Consider the following 14,610-nt stretch of genomic DNA (forward strand, 5'->3'; position numbering starts at 1 on the left):
CTAATAACAGAGCTTCTTCCTTCATCTCTTCTTCTTCTAGAATCTTCATTTTCCATGGCTGTAGCTCCTCAACTGAACTAATATTCCCCCCATTCCATTTTGTCTTGTTGTTTTCTCCTTATTAGTTTGTTATAAAAGATTGATATATTTTTATATTTTCTTAACTAACGGTAAGCCTATTTAGCCACACAAATATTATAATATATTTAAGATCATAAATTTCAAAAGTATTATTGTCACACAATTATAACGGAGTATTTCAGACCAAACCGGAGGGAGTAATTGGAAGGGGATTTAATATAACTATGACTAGCTCTATAGTTTTAGCACATGCATGAAGCTAAGAAAGACAGCTTCTGCTCGAAGTAAAGGTGTTAATCGGGCCGGGCTGACCCGCTAACAACCTGGTTTAACCCGGGCCAGCCCGGTCCAGCCCGTTACTGTGCATATGTGTGCGGGTTGGGACGGGTTGGACGGGGGGCGGGCTAGTAACGTTAAGTTTTCGCCAAACGGGTACCCGAACCCACCACAACCCGTTAAGAGCTTAACGGGCCTCAGCCCGTGACAGCCCGCAAACCCGCCTAAATATTTTTTTTTAAAAATTAAATCTGACTGTTGCCAATGGTCAAATTTCAAAAATGACCGTTGGCCAACGGCCAAATCTGTCTAAAACAGCCGAAATTTGGTATTTTATTTATATTTTAGCCCCCCCTTTATAATCTGTAAATTGCAATTGAATCCTTTTAAAAAACTATAAATACCCCCTTTCTTTTTCATTATTCCTCACAATTATCTCTCAATTCTCTCTAATTATCTCTCAATTTTCTCTTGATAATATTCTCAATTGCTCATTATTTCAAGCTTTCAAGTTTCAACTTACAAGTTTCATACTTTCATTACAAAAATATTATTATCATAAATTTCTAATTCAATTATTCAAGTGAAGTGTGACATCAATTATCAAGTTATCAAATATCAATTGAAGATTTCAAGTTTGAGTTTCTACTTTCTCGTTTCTATATCAAATTTAGTGCGACATTCGGAATCCCGGTACACTCGTTCCATCCCTTTCTCTTTATTATTTAGAATTATTATTTGAATTTTTTGTTTTAAATTAGATAATGGATTTACTTAGAGCGGCCAAAAAAGCTTGCACTAGTAAAGGTGGTAGTAAGAAAAATTTCAAAAGAGTAAGAGGTGGTTCTTCTAGTAGTGCAACACATGTTTCTGAAAGTTCACCCGAAAACGTAAATGTAGATTATGAGCTACTTCAAGAAAATTTTGGTATTGATGATGATTTAGATGATATTTTAGATGATATTCAATCACCCGATAATCTTGAAACACCACCACCTACACCCGGTAATGCTAGTCAAAATATTAGCGGTGGAAGTGTAAGTAAGCCTCCTTTGCCTATTAAGAAGAATAGAAGATTAAGAAGTAAGTGTTGGAATTTTTTTGATAGACTAGAAAATGAGAAAAATTATGTAAAATGTAAAATATGTAATGAAGTTTATAAACACGAGCCCGATAAGAATGGGGGAACGGGTCAACTTCGTAGGCACATGGAAGAAATTCATCCTATTGATTGGGGAGTAGGCGATGAAGCTGGGCAACAAAAACTTAACCCGGTCACTGGGGGGTTAATGGGTAAATACGATATTAAAAAAGATCGAGAAGAATTAGCTAAAATGATTGTTTTAGGTTGTTTACCTTTTAGTTTTGCTTCTTCACCATATCTTGTTACTTATATTCAAAGAATTTATAACCCTATGTTTAAAAGTATTCCTAGAAGTACTTGTAGATCTGATATCTTTAGGCTTTATGGACAATATCAGACATATATACGTTATTTGTTCGCTAGTCTTTCTTGTAAAGTTTCTCTTACTTCTGATATTGGTCGTGCTGTAAATAGAAATAATTATTTAACTGTTACATACCATTGGATAGATGATAATTTTTGTATGCAAAACGTATTATTGCTTTTAAATATGATGAAGATCAAAGTCATACCGGTGCATTTATAAGTGCTACTATCCATGAAGTTGCTTTATTTTATAATCTTTCTGAAAAGGTTTTGTGTATGTGATTTGATAATGCTTCTAACAACACTTCTGCTATTACATTACTAAAATTGCATCTACGCCCACCACTTCCTGAAATATTTCATATTAGATGTGTATGTCATATTTTTAACTTGATTGTGAAGAGTGGCCTTGACTTATTTCACAATGACATCACTTTAGTTAGAAGAGCTGTTGGTGTAATTCAAGGAAATAATAGAAGTGCTAGATTAAATGCATTTAAGGAAAAATGTGTACACTATGGACTAAAACCAAGACTCATGCCTGAAGAAATAGTTACTAGGTGGAATTATACTTATTTGTTCCTAAGATGTTGTTATAAATATAGAATGCCTTTAACTAAAGTTGCTAATTCTCATTGTACCGATCCTAACCGTCTGTTAACATCTAAAAATTGCGATGTCATTCATGATGTTGTACAATTTTTACAAAAATTTTATGTGGCTACACTTGAGTTTTCTAGAGCTTATTATCCTACTATTGTAAATGGTTTAGTTCACATTGCTGAAATTTCTCTTTTACTACATAAGTTGAAGGCGAAAGAGGGATATACTAATGTTGTTGAAACCATGCTAGATAAGTTTAAAAAATATTTCTTTCCAATTTCCCCTATTTACCTAATTGGTGCTATTTTAAACCCTACTATCAAAATGATAAAGTGTCGCCAATTAATCAGTGCTTTATATACTTATATGGATATTGGACCAACTGAAACTCCTGATACTGAGACTTGTATTTCTGATCTGCACAAACATTTACAAATTTTGTATAATTATTATGCTAACATTGTTGATGCTTCTTCGGTTGTAGATGCAAATATTCCTTCAAGTAATACTTCAACATCTGGAACAAATTTGGAAGATGATAATAATGTTCAAGATTATTTGATTTGGTCTACACTAGGAGAGCATCAACAAACCAGTAGCCGGAATATTGATGAGCTCCAATTCTACTTGCAAAAGTCACTGGAGCCCCTCACAAAGGATTTTTTACCTCTGAGTTGGTGGAGGAGCAACACAAATCAGTTTCCTGTTCTTTCGGCCATGGCTCGAGACATTCTAAATGTGCCTATTTCAACAGTCGCATCAGAGAGCGCATTTAGCCAAGCAAGACAGCAGCTAGGAGATACCCGTCATTCATTGGGCAGCAACGCTTTGGAAGTTCTAGTGTGCTTCAGAGATTGGATTAGATCAGAACGGCGAAATCAACGACGCGACGAGGTAGATGAAGAGGAAGACCAAGAAATTGGAGATATAATGGTTTATGGTACCGATTATAATACCAAAAACCAAACACCTCACATTGACATGGAAGAGCTTACAAAGATGATGCAAAACATTTAATTTACTATTACTTTTTTTTTTTTTTTAACAATTGTTGTAAACTTTTAATTTGCAAGTTCAAATATTTAAAAAATCAAAAAAGAACTTGCAAATTAATTAGAAGTACTATATATTATTCAATAAAAATATCAAAGTTACTTAAATATTGTGAATTTTTTATATTGCATAATGTCTTATACTCTTATTCAATATTTTTTATATAGACTTATGCATTTATGTTAATATGTTTTATGTTTTAGACTTTTAGTTTGCAAATTTTAGACTTTTAGTTTGTTCTTTTAATTCTAACCCTTAAAAGTTCAATTCTAATCTTTAATTTTAACTCTTAAAAGTTTGAAAACACTTAAGTACTTAACTATCAATAACATTGAAAAAGAAAAATATAAGATAGTTAAAAAAAAAAAACGAAAGCCTGACCCGCCCGAACCCGTACGGGCCGAACCCGTACGGGCCCTATAGGACCAGTAAAATTCCAGTCCGCCACCAGCCCGTTAACTCCAGCCCGCTAGCAACTCGCCCGTAATCCTAACGAACTGACTATTTTTGTGTCCAGCCCGCCCGATAAACACCTTTAGTTCGAAGTACTAGCATCAGTAATCGAGTAAAAGGTTAAAATGTTACCGCCCTTTACTATCAAAGTTCAAAGCCATTAATAAACAATTCTTTCATACGTCGGACAACAAATGCACATATCAAAGCTGATAACAGTAAGGTGGTTGAGAAGCCAAACTCCAATGACCTTAATTCGATAACGCAATCTGGCGTTTTGCTATTGGTGGAAACTGAAAATTCTCGTCCTGAAGAAATACTCTCATGTTGTGACTCTCATGAAAGCATAATACTCCCTCTAACACACTTTAAGTGATTGTTGTGACTATTTTTACACGTATTAAAAAATTTACTTTTTAACATTAATTAACAATAAAATTAACGATATTAACATTAAAAATATAACAAACTACTTCTAGGCTTTTTATTTGCAAGTTTGAAAAGAAAAAGTTAATTTCTTCTTGATATCTGAAAAAATTAAATATTATGGACCACAAAAAAAAATCAAAGCCAAAAAATCACTTAAAGTAAATCGAAAGGAGTACTGATTAATGGGCACAAATTAGATTTACCACATACTCCCTCCGTTTCAATTTATGTGAACCCATTTGACTGAGAATGGAGTTTAAGAAAAGAGAAAGATTTTTGGAGTGTGTTTGGTATAACGGAAAATATTTTCCAAGAAAATATTATTTTGGAAAACAAGTAGTAATCTTATTTATTTTCCGGTGTTTGGTACGCAAATTAAGGACAATGACTTCTCAAGAATATTCATAAATAATTTAGATATAATAAACATGAAGCCATAAACTTTCAAACCAACAAACTTCCGAACCCACAAATTTCATAAACTTTCGAACCGCTTATAATTTCTAAACCCGTAAACTTCCAAACACATAAACCTTCGAACTCATAATGTTAGAACTTGTTAAATTTTGATCATTTAAACCGATAAATAAAAAAACTAAAACTAAAAAATATATTTAAAAATTATTTTTTGGGGGAAGGAGGGGGGGGGGGTGGAAGGTGAGGGTAGGTGGGGATGGGTGATGCAGAAAAATGAAAAAATAAAAATTTGAAATTGAAAAAAAAAATAAAGTAAAAAAATAATTTTGTTGCGGAGGGGGTGGGTGGAGGGTGGGGTGGGGTGGATGGGGTAGTAACGGAAAAACTGAAATTTGAAAAAAAAAAAATCCTTTTTTGGAGAGAGGGGGTGGGGTGGGTTGGTGAGGGTGGAAAAGGTTGAGAATGAGTTTTAGAAAATATTTTCCCTTCTCTTGATAGGGAAAATATTTTCCTCCAATTGGAGGAAAATGAGTTCATAAAGAAAATGTTTTCCAAAATATTTAAGCCAACCAAACATGGAAAAATTAAAAAATATTTTCTTTCATACCAAACACACTCTTGAACTTGTGGTGTAAAATGAGACACATATGTTTTGTGTTGCTATAAATTATTTGTCACACCTCCTTTTTCCGCACCCGAGAGGGTGCAAGGGAGTTTTTTCCAATTAAAGGACAATCGAAACGGGATTGGTTTATTTATTTCAGAGTCGCCACTTGGGAGATTTAGGGTGTCCCAAGTCACCAATTTTAATCCCGAATTGAGGAAAAGAATGACTCCGTATTACAGTCTGCGCACCAGAAATCCGGATAAGGAATTCTGTTAACCCGGGAGAAGGTGTTAGGCATTCCCGAGTTCCGTGGTTCTAGCACGGTCGCTCAACTGTTATATTCGGCTTGATTATCTGATTTTATGCAAATATGAACTTATGTGCAAAATTTTATCTTTTTAACGCTTTCATAATTATTATCATTATTTTTTACAAGGAATTGCAACGTCGTGAAAATATATCTCGAACCACGTTACATCAATGTACACGTGGTTGTTGACATATCTCGACTCGGTTGAGATTTGGATTTGGGTCACATAAATGTGCACCCGAGTTAAGGAAAATAAATTATTAAAGGCGCGCTTAAAGCAACTAGCGTATTGTTATTTCGGGGAAGGCCATGAAATTCGCTAAACGGCCTGTCCCGAATTCTAAGTATTTTAATATGTATATACATTTAGAGGGCCCCGCACTTTGTACATTTTTCGTTTGTCGAGGCTCGTCTCATTCCTTATAAAACGAATTTGCAACATCATGGAAATGCATCTCAGACCACGCCACAATCAATGTACCCGTGATTAGAGACACATTTCGATTCCGTTGAGATTTGGATTTGGGTCACATAAATGTGCACCCGAGTTTAAGGAGATAACATTATTAAATACGCGCTTAAAGAGACTATCGTGTTATTATTCTGGGAGGGCCGTGAGATTTGCTAAACGACCCGTCCTGGAAACTGAATGCTTCGATATGTACATTTAACGAGGGCCCCGCAGCTTGTGCGTTTTTATTTATCGAGGCTCATCTCGTTTTATTTTAAGAACAAACCTACAGCAACTACATTTTCTATTAAGTTCGTCTTTAAAATAAAGAAAACTCTTAATTAATTACATGCTGAAAAAAAACGTAATTTGTTAGTTATTAGTTTATGACTAACGCAAATGAAAACTTGCAGCAGAGCTTGTACAACAGGGATTACTTTCGTTCTATGTTCTATTGCTCAAGAAAACTGAGACACGAGATCGACGCACAATAATATCGAATCAGATTATTCTTAGGCGAAGTATTCAGACGTATTCAACCTTATTCATTGACGGGCATACGTACAAAGTTCAGTTAATTATTTCTTACATGCTTGACACAAAAAAACGGAACAACTGAAACTAACCCTGTCTAACGGTATTACCATGTGTTTAGCTATACTGTTTTTCTTTTTTCTATAGCCCAAATGGCCTAATATGCCTTCGAAATACACATTACCTACTGGTGTATTAAGATGACACAACTGTGATCACTGCATTTATTTTAACATACCTTATGTGAAACCCTTGTTGGCCGAGTATCACTATTCTCCAGCTAACTTCTTTTCTGATTTACATACGACAACAAGTTACAGACCAAACTCAATAAGGCTAAAAATTGTTTCGTTACATAGTTTGAAAGCCAAACTTTACATGTTGAACATATAAGTATTCTAAACTACAAACAGCAGGAAAGTGGTAACTATGCTAGTGTTTGGACTGCAAGACTTCTCATGCTCTTATTCAACTCCAAACTTCACCATTTACATCAATGAATTTAGAATGGGTACCTGGATGTTTGAACAATAAGAAGGAGATGAAGAAAAGTATCAGCAACAGGCAACCAAACAGCAAGCAACACAGCAACAATAACCAGCCGCAGTGATGAAGCTCACAAGTGGTCGAGCACCAAGCAAACCAAAACCCAGGAAACAGAGAAGTAAAATGCAGCCGAGAAAACCAGAATGTTCAATGCACTAGCAGCAGAAATTCAATAACCACAAAAGCTCAGCAAACAACCGACAGCAATTAGCAAAGACAGCTTGACCAACTTGAACTATTACACAGTTTTCGGATGATACTCATTCACAGTATTCTGAAATTTCTTTCTGTTTTTTTCTCTCTGAAGACAAAAAGTCCAGCCCTTTTTATGTTCTAAAACAGCTTATTTATAAGCCAAACCCCAGGTCAGTCCAACTGCCTTGATTCCTGCAAGTCGCAGTCTGTTCATACCCCTTAAATCCCCATGCCTAAAGGCATCTTTCTCGGAATCCTTAATCAGCCCCCATGCTCTGTCTTATTACCCTAATAAAGGTTATGGTCTTAGTTAAGTATTCATTTAATTCCCATACTCTTATGTTTTGTCCCCACTAATACTAGATTAATAGTATTTCTGATTAAACAATTGATAGCCCATAAATCTTGAATATTTAATCAGTCTTTGCCACAACCAAAACTATCCCACAGACCCTTTGATCATTGCCGTCTTGCCTCAGCCTTTCCTTCTATTGTATCTTCCAGTTACTAGTTCGAATCCCCCCTCCCACAGCTAACAAACCAACCTATAATCAGTCCAACATACGCCTTTAACAAAATCAGCCAGTAACTGGCTGTGAAACTAACCTAAATCACTCAGTTAGGTCGTTTATTATTTAGTACTGTAAAACTAACGTCAAACATGTGTCAAGTCGACTTTGCGAGTTATAACGTATACTAAATAGTCGCTAATCAACTAAACTTAAAATAGAAACAAACTGAGTGTTTCAGGCCTTTTCGGACAACAATGGAACTTTACAACACTTAATTATTTGACGACGTTACTCAAATCGACTATACAAACTAATATACGTAACAATTAATCGACAAACATCACAGACTAAACAAAACACCAATTTATTTCCAAACTCGGGGCTTTTAACATAGAGTTTATGAAACTTAACTAGTCGTCAACATCAATCGAGGCGACTAAACATTTTATAGCACTTCAATTAACATTTGAGAAAAGAAATCGACCGAACAAAAGGGTCTTTGAAGATGGACAGAACATAATCAAACAAATCTGAAACAAATCCACAAACACATGCATAAACCTAAACAAGAGAAAAGAAAAGACGATTACATCAGACACTTACCTCAAATGAAATAGGTTTGATTTTTTAGGGTTCTTGAACTCAGATTTGGGATTCGAAGAGTTCTGCTTATATTTGACCGGAACCAAAGCTGACTAGGGTATGAGGGATGTTAGGGGAGTGACTAGGGTGAGTATGGGGTGGTTTGGTGTAGATCTAGGATTGGTCTCGGATCTTCGAATGAAGATTCGAGACGTTCGGGGAAGATTCGAGGTAAGCTGAGTGTGGATTTGGAGAGGGGAGGTCATGGTGGTTCAGGGGTGTAACTATGGTAGCCACCGACATCCTGGCCACCGGATTTATGCTGAAAGGGCACCAGGGCGGCTGCTAGGGTTTCGGAGGTTTGGGGTCCTTCTGAGAGAGACGAAGGAACGGGGGTGGGTGTTTGGATAGGGGGGCGGGGTAAAAGGGTTAGGTTTATATATGCATTGAGGGTTTAGATCCTGGCCATTGGATCAAGTGAGATCTATGGCCAGGATCTATTCACTTAAGAAGGACGACGTCGTTTAGGCGTGTGGTGGGTTGGACCGGGTAAGGAAATGGGTCGGACCATATTAACGGGTCTAGGGGATGTGATCCTGGCCGTTGATTCATTTGAGATCAACGACCCAGCTTAGACGGGACAGAACGACGCTGTTTGGACCGTGTCCGGGCAGCCTGTGTTTGGGCTGCTTCTGGGCCTTAAAATTTTGAAACAAATAAGCCCAATCCGATTTTTCTAAATAATTTGCACTCTTTTCCTTTGTTTTCTAATTTTAAAAATACAATTAAAATGATTTTAAAGACACACATTAATCAACACTCAACACAATTATCACACACATATTAAAAATTCTTAAAAATGGTTAAATCATAGCCTAAAATAAAAGACACATATTTTGTGAATTTTCTTTTAATGACTGAATTATGGCTTAATTAACATGACATACATATTTTGTATTTTGCTGGATAAGATAAAAAATGAAAAATGGCAGAAACACAAATGACTACAAGCACATATCACGTAAAATCAAAAATTGTATAGCGAGGTGTCAATGATTGTATTTTGGAGTGATTGTCCGTGGAGCAAAAATCACGTGCTTACAGCTTCCCCTCTTTGCTCGAAGACACTAAGGGTTTTCGCGCAAAGACAAAGCGGGCGATTTTTGCTCGTCCGAGTACTCCGTGTGAAGTATTTTTTGAAAAAGATTTGACCGAACCTTTGCTTCCGAGGTTTCCTACATATCCTGGGCTGAACATGAATTAGGTCAATGTAGTTCGGGAAGCTTCGGTAGCTGGGACTACCGTGTGACTGTAACATTCGCTGTTGTTGTGTGCTGTTGCATGCTGTTGCATGCTGTTATCGCTTACCGATCTCCCTGTTACATTGTGCCCAGAGAAAAAAAAACAAGAAGATAGGCTAGACTATGGATCACAAGATCTCATCCATCTTCAACTTGTTCTTGTTGCCCTGCTTTCTTGTCGGCTTGCGTTTTCCTCCGATGCTTTTATTTTGTGAACTTGGGGATGACACTGGTCCTCTGCCTTTCTGAATGCCGGTTTTCATCATTTTGATTGGTCCGCTGGGGACACGGCTTTCTTCATTAAGCTTTTCAGTGGTTCCTCTGGTGGTACGACTCCCTTCATCAGATTTGCCATGCTGGGCATGATTTAATGTTCACAAGCTGCTTCTTTCAAAATGCGTCCTTACGCGTCCTTTTGACTCGTGCGCCTGAGTTTGCAACCTTCTGCTTCCCGATGCTGGGGATTTTTATTGTTTCCTGTTGGATATTTCTGCTGTGACCTTCGGCCTTCCGGTGGGGTTACAGCTCTCAGAATCTGAAATATTTAAACTAAACGTGAAAAATATTCCTCTTGTTATACAGGTGAGCACCTATTTAAACTAAGACTGAAAATATTCCTCTCGTTATACATGTGGGCGCCTATTTAAACTAAGACATGAAAATTATTCCTCTCGTTATACAGGTGGGCGCCTATTTAAACTAAGACATGAAAATTATTCCTCTCGTTATACAGGTGGGCGCCTATTTAAACTAAGACATGAAAATATTCCTCTCGTTATACAGGTGGGCGCCTATTTAAACTAAGACATGAAAATATTCCTCTCGTTATACAGGTGGGCGCCTATTTAAACTAAGACATGAAAATTATTCCTCTCGTTATACAGGTGGGCGCCTATTTAAACTAAGACATGAAAATATTCCTCTCGTTATACAGGTGGGCGCCTATTTAAACTAAGACTGAAAAGTATTCCTCTCGTTATACAGGTGGGCGCCTATTTAAACTAAGACATGAAAATTATTCCTCTCGTTATACAGGTGGGCGCCTATTTAAACTAAGACATGAAAATATTCCTCTCGTTGTACAGGTGGGCGCCTATTTAAACTAAGACTGAAATTATTCCACTCGTTATACAGGTGAGCGCCTATTTAAACTAAGACTGAAAATTATTCCTCTCGTTATACATGTGGGCGCCTATTTAAACTAAGACTGAAAAGTATTCCTCTCGTTATACAGGTGGGCGCCTATTTAAACTAAGACTGAAAATTATTCCTCTCGTTATACAGGTGGGCGCCTATTTAAACTAAGACTGAAAATTATTCCTCTCATTATACAGGTGGGCGCCTATTTAAACTAAGACTGAAAAATATTCCTCTCGTTATACAGGTGGGCGCCTATTTAAACTAAGACTGAAATTATTCCACTCGTTATACAGGTGGGCACCTATTTAAACTAAGACTGAAAATTATTCCTCTCGTTATACAGGTGGGCGCCTATTTAAACTAAGACTGAAAAGTATTCCTCTCGTTATACAGGTGGGTGCCTATTTAAACTAAGACTGAAAAGTATTCCTCTCGTTATACAGGTATTCCTCTCGTTATACAGGTGGACACCTATTTAAACTAAGACATGAAATTATTCCACTCGTTATACAGGTGGGCGCCTATTTAAACTAAGACATATTTGATTTTGTTTTCTCGTTCCTCCGAGAAAATATTTGTCAATGGCAGAAAATGTTCTGCCCCGGTTTTGGTGACCTTTCTGGTATCGCGTCCGTCTGCCATCATCAACCTTTATTTTCCTGCAGCAGGCAAAAGGATTTAGTTAGTTTTAATCATGGTGGGGCAACGTGACCTTTCCGATGGGGGATGATTTTTCCTTTTTCTTCTCCTTGCTCTATGCGCCAAAAACTGGTTGGTGGACGACGCTGCTTGCTGGGGGTGGTTTTCCCTTTATCCCCCTTTCTGCTTTCTCTTTTCAGGACATGCTGTGGGAGTCTGCTTTTAATCCCGAAACTACTCCCTTCAGGAGTTTACTTCCTCCCGGAACTGCAAGGCATAGAATTGCATTGCCCGGGGATATCTTGCACCGGATTGATTTCCCTGTCTTGTGGCGTCTGACCACTTCGGATTCAGGTCCAGGATTTATCCACATTCTGCGGGGAAACTTTTTCGGAACTTGGTCCACAATTCCTTCACCCGTCATTTTCCTCTCTCTTTACGTCACCCACAATTCGTCCTTTGGTTTCGCAGCAGATGCCTTTTGTCTTATTGCCTCGGCTCTTGGCCTACCCTTTTCGTATTTTGTTCTCGTACCCCTCCGGCCTTGGGTAGTAAACTTTTAAAAAATCTTTTCCAAAACAAATTCTTAGAGAAAAAAAAATGAAAAAGATAGAAAGGAGGAAAATCTTTCTGAACCAATACTTGGTGGAAAAAGGAAAAGAGAAGAACTTATCTGGATAACATGACTGGTCCTTGTGATCATGACGTGCACCATAGATTTCCGACCCAGTCTATTTGTATCAATCAACTTGCCTGATGACCTTACTTGCTGGGGATAAATGGGCGTCCATTTCTTTGTGAACGTGGATCCTTTTGTTGATCTGTCTTGTCGCCTCATAGTTCCCTTCGAGGGGTTTTCACTAATGAGACTCTCTCTTTTCTCTCAACTCCCGGCGCCTTATGGTGCCTGTGAAGGTTTTCACCAATAAGACTCTCTCGTTTTATATCCCTCATCTTTCGTCGCCTTGTGGTGCCTGCGAAGGTTTTCACCGCCAAGACTCTCTCATTTTATTTTTTCAACGGAGGATTGGAGTGCTGTCGATATGACCCTCTCTTCTGGAGATTCCTTTGGAATATCAATTCATTTCCCGTTTTATGCTCCTCTTCTTTGCCGGGGATCAGTGTATTACTCTCGACTTTATTTGCCTGACTTGGCACCTCTTGGATATTGATCGGGAGGTCTTTTGGACGTCGATGTTGGTTTCGATGCAGGGCTAAAAGGAAGGCTATCAAAATGAAATAACTTGATGGGTGATACGCTACAACTTTTGGAATCAAACCTTTGTTGGAACCTTAAAACATAACCTTTGCCCCAGTTTTCTTGCTTGGGGTTTTTTATTTTTACACTATGTTGAGCTATGTGCGTTATGCACACTATGCCTATTATGCACACTTATGGATATTATGCACACTATGACCGAGCCGTGAGGCGCCTACGTATCCTCTTTGAGGAATCAGGTCAAACGTAGTTCCCACGGTTTGTTATTTTTATCTTCTTCTTTTTTTCTTTTTCTTTTACAGTTTTCCTTTTTTTTTCTCTTTTTTTTCATATCTTTTCCATTAGTGATTCCAAAAGAGGGATATGAAAGAATGACTTAAGGATCAAAAGGGGGAAACAAGGGTAAAAAGTGTTTGGATAGAAGAAAGAATTGCCTCCGTCATTTCATTATCCAATAAGTACCAAGTACAGACAAACGAACCAATAATTGCCATAATCAAAGGAATTACGCATAATATCTCTTGACAGCATCCGAATTGATAGCCATGTCAACACATCTTCCCTCGATATCCGTCAAACACAAAGCACCGTTGGATAATACTCTGGTCACGATATAAGGCCCTTGCCAATTTGGGGCGAACTTGCCTTTTGCCTTGACCTGATGTGGGAGAATCTTCTTCAATACCTGCTGCCCTATTTCAAACTTCCTGGAGCGTACCTTCTTATTGTATGCCCTTGCCATTCTCTTCTGATATAGCTGACCATGGCACACTGCTGCCAATCTTTTCTCGTCTATCAAGCTCAACTGTTCCAATCGAGCTTTGACCCATTCATCATCATCAATCTTGGCTTCAGCGACGATCTGGAGGGACGGAATTTCGACCTCCGCCGGTATTACGGCTTCAGTTCCATACACCAACAAGTAAGGAGTTGCACCTATGGAAGTCCGGACGGTAGTGCGGTAACCCAACAAAGCAAAGGGTAATCTCTCATGCCATTGTCTGGACCCTTCCACCATCTTTCGCAGTATCTTCTTGATGTTCTTATTGGCTTCTTCGACCGCTCCATTCGCCTTGGGACATTATGGGGTGGAATTGCGGTGTGTAATCTTGAATTGTTGGCATACCTCTCTCATCAGGCTGTTGATAAGATTCGCACCATTATCCGTGATGATTACTTTTGGGATCCCAAATCTGCAGATGATATGGGAGTGCACAAAATCCACCACTGCCTTTTTAGTTACCGACTTGAAGGTTTTAGCCTCAACCCATTTGGTGAAGTAGTCAATGGTTACTAGAATGAACCTATGACCGTTGGATGTTGCCGGCTCGATAGGTCCAATGACATCCATACCCCATGCCACAAACGGCCAAGGTGCTGACATCGTATGTAACTCTGTTGGCGGAGAATGAATCAGATCTCCATGTATCTGACACTGATGGCATTTCCTCACGAAAGTGATACAGTCATGTTCCATGGTGAGCCAATAATACCCTGCCCTAAGGATCTTCCTTGCCAATACGTATCCGCTCATATGTGGCCCACAAACTCCAGCATGTACCTCTGCCATAACCGTCGCGGCTTGACCGACATCTATACATATCAACAATCCCAAATCCGGGGTTCTTTTGTACAACACTCCTCCGCTGAAGAAGAAACCATTTGACAGGCGCCGAAGGGCTCTTTTTTGGTCTCCCGTGGCCTGTTCCGGATATATCCCCATTTTGAGGTACTTCTTGATATCATGAAACCAGGGCTCGCCATCTGCTTCCTCTTCTACGGCGTTGCAATAAGCGTGCTGATCACGGACCT

The sequence above is a fragment of the Nicotiana tabacum genome, chromosome 10, assembly GCF_000715075.1.
Source record: "Nicotiana tabacum cultivar K326 chromosome 10, ASM71507v2, whole genome shotgun sequence".
NCBI lineage: Eukaryota > Viridiplantae > Streptophyta > Magnoliopsida > Solanales > Solanaceae > Nicotiana > Nicotiana tabacum.